Raw genomic sequence first — 7,442 nt, 5'->3', positions numbered from 1 at the left:
ATATATCTTCAGTACAGTTCTCATAGTGTATTTATATATTATATTTTATATCTCGCGAATAGTCCGAAGCAAGAAAATAAGCTGTGTTCTTAAGGGGTTAAAAAAAGATACAGTAATGATGGAAAAATTATATTTAACAAAATGTATATTTTTATTTTTGAACAGGGATCAATTTATGTGGGTGGGCAAAGAATCAAAAATTTAGCCGGCAATATAAAAAATTTAGAAAGGGGCCATTTAATTATAAAAATAATATATTTTTTATAATAAATTTTTTATTAGTAATGCATTTTCATTGTGTTTAATAAAATGTGTGTTTTAACTTTTTTTACTTATTTTTTTTAAGATTTTTTAGGTAGTACTACTTCTCCCAGAATGGAATAGACTGTTTCATGATGGGAGTAGTAGTACCTGTACTAGCAGACAGATTGCAGCGGGTGTCACTTCTGATATATCCTCTGATATAAGCTATAGAAGTGGGTGGCATGCCACACTTGTCTGTTCCCCTGCCCGGCACTATACAATGCTGTGATGTGAAGTTCTCTTGGCCAGATGGTGTTGGCTACTCACAGCTCACAGTGACATATACGAATCTGTGATGTGAAGATAACCTCACATCACAGCGGAGTATAGTGCCGGGCAGGGGACCAGACAAGTGTTTCTGCCGCCCGCTTCTATAGCTTATACCAGAGGTTTGCAGCGGGTGTCAGGAGTGACACCTGCTGTGATCTGACATTAACTGCACGTACTACTACTCCCAACATGGAGCACACTCTGCTCCATTCTGGGAGCTGTAGTACCTGCATTAATAGACTGATTGCAATGGGTGTCAGAAGTGTGCTCCATGTTGGGAGCAGTAGTACCTGCAGTAAGGGACAGATCACAGGAAGTGCTACACCTGTTGCGATTGTCCTGATGTGAATGACGGGATCAGCTGTGCTCACGGCTACAGAGCTGATGCTGAGCAGTAGATATATGTCGTATATCTGCTGCCCAGCAAGAACTTACAATAAGCCTGCAATGTGTATACAGTATACACATTGCTGGCTCACTTAACCCCTTGCTGAGTTGTGCCCTATGGGCCAGCCCGGAAAGGAAAGAGTTAGCTTACACTGCTGGACAGTGTAGTTTAACCCTTTGGGAGGTATACACTATCTACAGTGATCTATAGCTGTATATATTGTATACAGAAGATGAAGAAGTCCCCTTACTTTCCTCCAGTCCGAGCTGGGTCAGTGTAGCTCTGCCCCTAGATATGATGTCATTAGGGGTGGAGCTACAGATGGGAGCCAGGCTGGTTAGGGTGTGAGGCTCTGTTCACATTGTACATTGTTTTGCATAATGTGAACAGACCCTTCAGCCAGTGTCCTCCCAGACAGGGAGACTCCAACTGTTGCTAAACTACGACTCCCAGCATGCCCAAACAGCCAAAGGCTGTCTGGGCATGCTGGGAGTTGCAGTTTTGCAACAATTGGAGGCTCTCTGTTTAGGAAGATATTGCATAATGGGGGCTCTGACCTGCGGACAGCGCCAAAAATGTTTTTTGTGTTTCTTTTTTCTTCTCGTTTCAGATCCGTGTATGCAGAGGATTGTGACAGATTTGGAGGACTACTGAGGATGAACTGGATTTTCTTCCTTTTTATAAAATGGTAACAAAGGCTGTGGGGGAGTGTTTTTTTTTTAAATAAAATAGTTTTTCCGATGTGTGATTTCTTTTAATTGCATTTTCAGGCTAAGTAATGGAAGCTGTCTAATTGACGGAATCCATAACTAAGCCAGAGCTTAGCATGAGCCCAAAAAACAGCTAGCACTAACCTCCAATTGCCTCGGTACCCACCGCCACAGGGGTGCCGGTACCACCAGGCCCGGAGCATAAAAAATGGCGCTCCTGGGCCTAGGTTGTAACAGGCTGGTGTTATTTAGGCTGGGGAGGGCCAGTAACTATGGTCCTTGCCCATCTTGGTAATGTCAAGCTGTTGCTGCTTGGTTGGTATCGGGCTGTGAAAAAAAATACGGGGAACCCTATGCATTTTTTTCATAAATAAATAAAATGGATAAGGTTCCCCATATTTTTATTCTCAGCCAGATACCAACCAAACAGCAACAGCCTGACGTTACCAGGGTGGGCGAGGACCATTGTTAGTAGCTCTCCCCAACCTAAATAACGCCAGCCTGTTACCACCTAGGCTAAGGAGCGCCATTTTTGAAGCTTAGGGCCTGTTGGTACCCATTCTTCCTGGCACCCCTATGGCGGTTGGTACCGGGGTAATAATTGGGGGTTTGCGCTAGGTGTTTTTGGGGCTAACGCTAAGCCCGGGCTTAGTAATGGATTCCGTCAATAAGACGGCTTCCACTACTAAGCCTGAAAATTAAACATTGGAAAATGTATTTTATTTTAATAAACACTTCCCAACAGCCCTCATTAGCCATTTTATTAAAAGGAAAAAAAAAGCAGTTCATCCGCAGTAATCCACCGAATCTGCCGTAATCCTCTGCATACACGGATCTGAAATGAGAAGAAAAAGGAAACAGAAAAAAATGGGTTAGAACATTTTTGGCACTCTCATCTGCGGGAGGGCGCCTATACTCTAATGTCTTCCCAAAACTACAACTCCACGTCCCTGTCTGCGAAGACACTGACATAATGGTCTGTTCATATTATACAAAATGTACAATCAGGGCCGTCTTTGGTTTTGATTGGACCCTGTGCAAGCTATTTTTTTTTTGCCACCTCCCCCCCCCCGCTTGACCGACCGAGATACACTAACAGAGATACACTTGCAGACACACGCTACAGACAGATACACTTAAAGACACACTCACCTGGCCGTCCATGGTTTCTTCTCCATCACCCGTCAGTCCTAACAGTGAGCCGCAACTCAGCGGCAGGATCGGCCAGAGGCGGCTCTAGACTTTGTGAGGCCTTAGGCGAAACTCGAACATGAGGTCCCCACGAACACAAGATATGCAAGCGATAATAAAAAAGAATTATTAAAAAAACACCTGGTATAGTATCGTTAGAGCTGTCTATATGTGAAATACATTTGACAGCATTGTTTCAATGAAAAATCCATCAGAGATAGTATTCTATTATGTTCTCTACACAGCTCTGCTACTCTTCACTAGTGTTGAGCGGCATAGGCCATATTCGAATTCGCGAATATTCGCGAATATATGGACGAATATTCGTCATATATTCGCGAATATTCGCATATTCGTTATATCCTCGTTTTATTTTCGCATATGCGAAAATACGCGTATGCGAAAATTAACATGTGAAAATGAGCATATACAAAATTAGCATACGCGAAATTCGCATATGCGAAAATTAGCATGTGCGAATTTTCGCACGTCAGCCTCACACAGTAGTGTTACAGCCTTCTTTACACCACACAACCTGGAAGCAGAGAAGGGTGATCACTGTGATTTGTACTGTGAAAAAAACAAAAAAAAAATTACGAATATATAGCGCTATATTCGCGAAATTCGCGAATTCGCGAATATGCGATATTCGCGAATAATATTCGAATTGCGAATATTCACGAGCAACACTACTCCACAACTTCCCTCACCAAGCCCAATTTCATATATTTTATATGTGCTTAATAAAAGCTATGTTTTAAGAGTGGGAATTGAATAAGGGGATTAGTGACCTCGGACATGTCCCTTGGTCAATGGTTTTCTGTTCTCTCCTTTTTATAGAAAAAGAGGGGTGATTTTATATTTTATTAGTGGAGGGGCTTTTACATAACTTTTTATTTTTCATTTTTTAAGTCACCTTTGTGGACTATTATATGCGAACATTAGGTTGCCTCCATTGTATAATGCTGTGCCTTTTGCATAGCATTATACAGGGTCATCAGTGGCGGGAATGTAATGGTGAAACAAGTCGGACCCATGGAGGCCGCACCTCACAACTTACAGGACTCTAAGAATCTGTTGCTGACGTCTTGGGGCCAGAATCCACCTGACACCTACTAAGGACTTTTTGCCCTAAATGACTTGTCTTTCTATATACATTGATAGAGAAAATATCGACACATAAAACAAGGAAACCCAAGTAATAAAATATATTTATATAGATGGAAAAGTCACAAGGAAGCAGCGTCACACAGGACACAGGACATCCGGCTTGAAAAAGGTTCCAGGAGGGAGAAGAAATGTCACTTTTGTTTGGCATGTGATGCAATAAACGTATTCTTGTTGATTTTTCACAGTTTTTGGAGTGCTGTGTATTTTTATTTACATAGATAGTGTGATGACTCGCTCTTGCAGATAGGTGCGGTTGCAGTATAGAGGCAAGGAAACAGTACTTTTCAAATCAAAATTTAGTGTTTTATTCACAATTGTCAAAGTCTTTAAATGCAGAACAAAGGAAAACGTAACAAAAGTCCACCTGTATTTCCTTGGTGTTTGTTCACACCTGAGTCCATGCCATGCAGCATCAAGCAATTCTTTTCCAAGCCTCCAGGCAGTCGGCTGACCAGCTTCCAACCTCTCAGGGAAGAACTCCACATTCAGCTCTCTCTGGCACTGTGAGCTCCAACTAGCAAATCCCCCTCAGCTGGTGAAGCAGGTTGCCTTTAAGGCCAACAAAAGGCGGCCTGGATTGTGGGGAATGATCCCCACCCTTCACTTGATCATTCCCAGTAAGAGCCGTCCCGATTGGCCTTTCAGCCATACTACGGCCATAGTGTCAGTATCCATCGCAGCACAGACACTGGATAAATACCGGCTATTACTTCACCAAGGCCAGGAGCCTTGGTGACATATATCGCTCATCAACCACAATGCCTTTCACCTTACATAGTCACATAGTTAGTACGGTCCAAAAAAGACATATGTCCATCAAGTTCAACCAGGGAATTAGGGGTAGGGGTGTGGCGCGATATTGGGGAAGGGATGGGATTTTATAATTCTTCATAAGCATTAATGTTATTTTGTTCCAGGAATGTATCTAATCCTGTTCTCACATACCTCCCCCCCTTTGTTCAAGCTGAGGGGGTGAACACTTGTGCAACAGTGGATTCGTGATAGGGCATCGGCGTTGCCTAGCAAACGACCCACTCTGTGTTCAACCCTAAACTTGAAATTCTGTAATCACAGAAACCACCTGGTGACCCTGGCATTTTTATCCTAGGCCTGGCACATCCACTTAAGGAGGGAATGATCCGTCACGAGACGAAACTTCCTGCCCAACAGATAATAGTGGAGAGACTCGAGTGCACACTTAATGGCCAGGCACTCTCTCTCACTATACTATACATGGTCTCGTCTGGGGTCAGTTTGTGGTTGAGAAAGACAACGGGATGCTCTTCCCCATTGACTTCTTGGGAGAGTACAGTACCAAAACCTACCTGAGGCATCAGTCTGTACCACAAATTCCCTTTTGAAGGGCCTGCTCTGCCTATTCGTTCCAGTGCACCATTACGGACTTGCATCCCTTTAGGAGGTCTGTTATGGGCGCAGCCACCGTAGTAATGGGATGAATCTCACATAGTAACCCACAATTCCTAGAAACGACTTCACTTGTCGGGTAGTGACAGGTCAGGGCCAATTCCGGATGGCCTCTATTTTGTTTACCTGGGGTTTGACAACTACACGCCCAATGACATACCCCAGGTATTTGGTCTCTTCCAAACCTATGGCACATTTTTTGGGGTTAGCAGTTAACCCGGCCTTCCTAAGGGACTCTACCACAGCGTTTACTTTTGGAAGGTGACTTTCCCAGTCTGTACTGTGGATGATAATATCGTCCAGATAAGCTGAGGCATTCCGACGATGTAGCCGAAGTACAATATCCATTAGCCTTTGAAACGTTGTGGGAGCGCCATGTACACCAAAGGGTAACACCTTGTACTGAAATAAACCTTCTGGTGTGACAAAGGCTGTTTTCTCTTTGGCAGCCTCTGTCAAGGGCACCTGCCAGTATCCTTTTGTGAGGACCAAAACAGGAATATACCGAGCCTGTCCTAGCCTTTCAATAAGCTCATCAACTCTGGGCATGGGCTATGCATCAAACTTGGACACCTCATTAAGTTTGCGGAGATTGTTACAGAACTGCAACGTATCGTCTGGCTTCGGTATTTAGACTATTGGACTGGCCCACTCACTTTTTGACTCCTCGATGACATCCAATTTTAACATCTACTGTACTTCTTCAGAGATGGCTTGTTCCGCGACTCAGGTACCCAGTATGGTTTCAACTGTATTTTTACCTGGGGTTCAGTGACTATGTCATGGCGGATGACAGAAGTACATCCAGGAAGGTCTGAGAACACATCTGTGTTCCTACTGACGAACTCCCTTGCCTCCTGAGTCTGTGCAGAGGAAAGGCTGTCAGCAATTTTCACTGTGGCAACTGCACCAGACTGCACCAGACTGAGGGACGGGAAACTCCACCCCTAACAAACCTGTCCGGGGGCTGTCATCCACACTAGTCTCCCTATCTCTTCAGGGTTTCGACAAGTTTACATGGTACACTTTGTGGTGTCCCGGTACCGTATTGCATCCATTACCTAGTGTAGAAGTCCCCAAAGTCAGAGTAACTATGTTCAGGTAGGGTTCCTCAGGTGGGACAGCCCCTAGTCGCCTCTCCTTGAGTCTAACTTTAATGTTCATAAATGTATATATTAATATGTATATCTATATTGTATAGAAATGTATAGTACTTACCTTGTTCAGAGTCGCAGGACCTTCAGTCATGTCACCATGCTAGTAACCTCTATGGTATGTTGCAGGACCTTAGGAGGTCCTTGGATCACGTGTTACCCACAAATCTCTGTAAAGGTGATTGACATCCTTTTGGACCAATTAGCATTAGTCCAGCCCCTGCCCATATAACGGAGCTGCGTCCAATTATCGTTCTCTTGGGTTGCTGCTCTTGTGAATGCCGGACTAACAGGACGGTGTGCTACGCAACTTTCAAAAACACGCTAGGCATCAAAACCTACGGCCTCAACAGAACCAAAAATCGTGAGTTTTACTCTAATCCCTGCTAATGCTAGCGTGACTACTGGACCCCAACTAATTCCCATAAATCCAGTGGAACAGCGCAATAGACTAAAGATTTTTAAAGCTAAAGTCCCAACCATTGTCAATCTCCAAAAGAAAGCCGTTATATTGATAAGAGACTGTTATGTTAATGAAGGGTACAGAAAATCTTCAGTAAAGTTAACGCTGTTTACAGAAGCTTTCCGGTTGTGGACAATCCATTATTACTCACTACCTCAAACCTATTATCATCTACCTCCCTATCGTTCCTGGGAAGGGCGGCGGTAGGGAAAGCTTTATTGAGGAGCCCTCACCCTGGCGTCATGAATTACAAGGATTAACAAGCACCCTTTAATACCCGCACAGCTACACTCCCCATATCCTACATCCCCCAAGCTACCACAACTTGGTCTAGCTTCCTTCGCCCCGGGCTGGTGTACCCTGTATGT

The sequence above is a fragment of the Hyla sarda genome, chromosome 4 (genome assembly GCF_029499605.1).
Source record: "Hyla sarda isolate aHylSar1 chromosome 4, aHylSar1.hap1, whole genome shotgun sequence".
NCBI classification, from domain to species: domain Eukaryota; kingdom Metazoa; phylum Chordata; class Amphibia; order Anura; family Hylidae; genus Hyla; species Hyla sarda.
The sequence above is the reverse complement of the archived record's forward strand: the minus strand, read 5'-3'. Positions refer to the sequence as shown.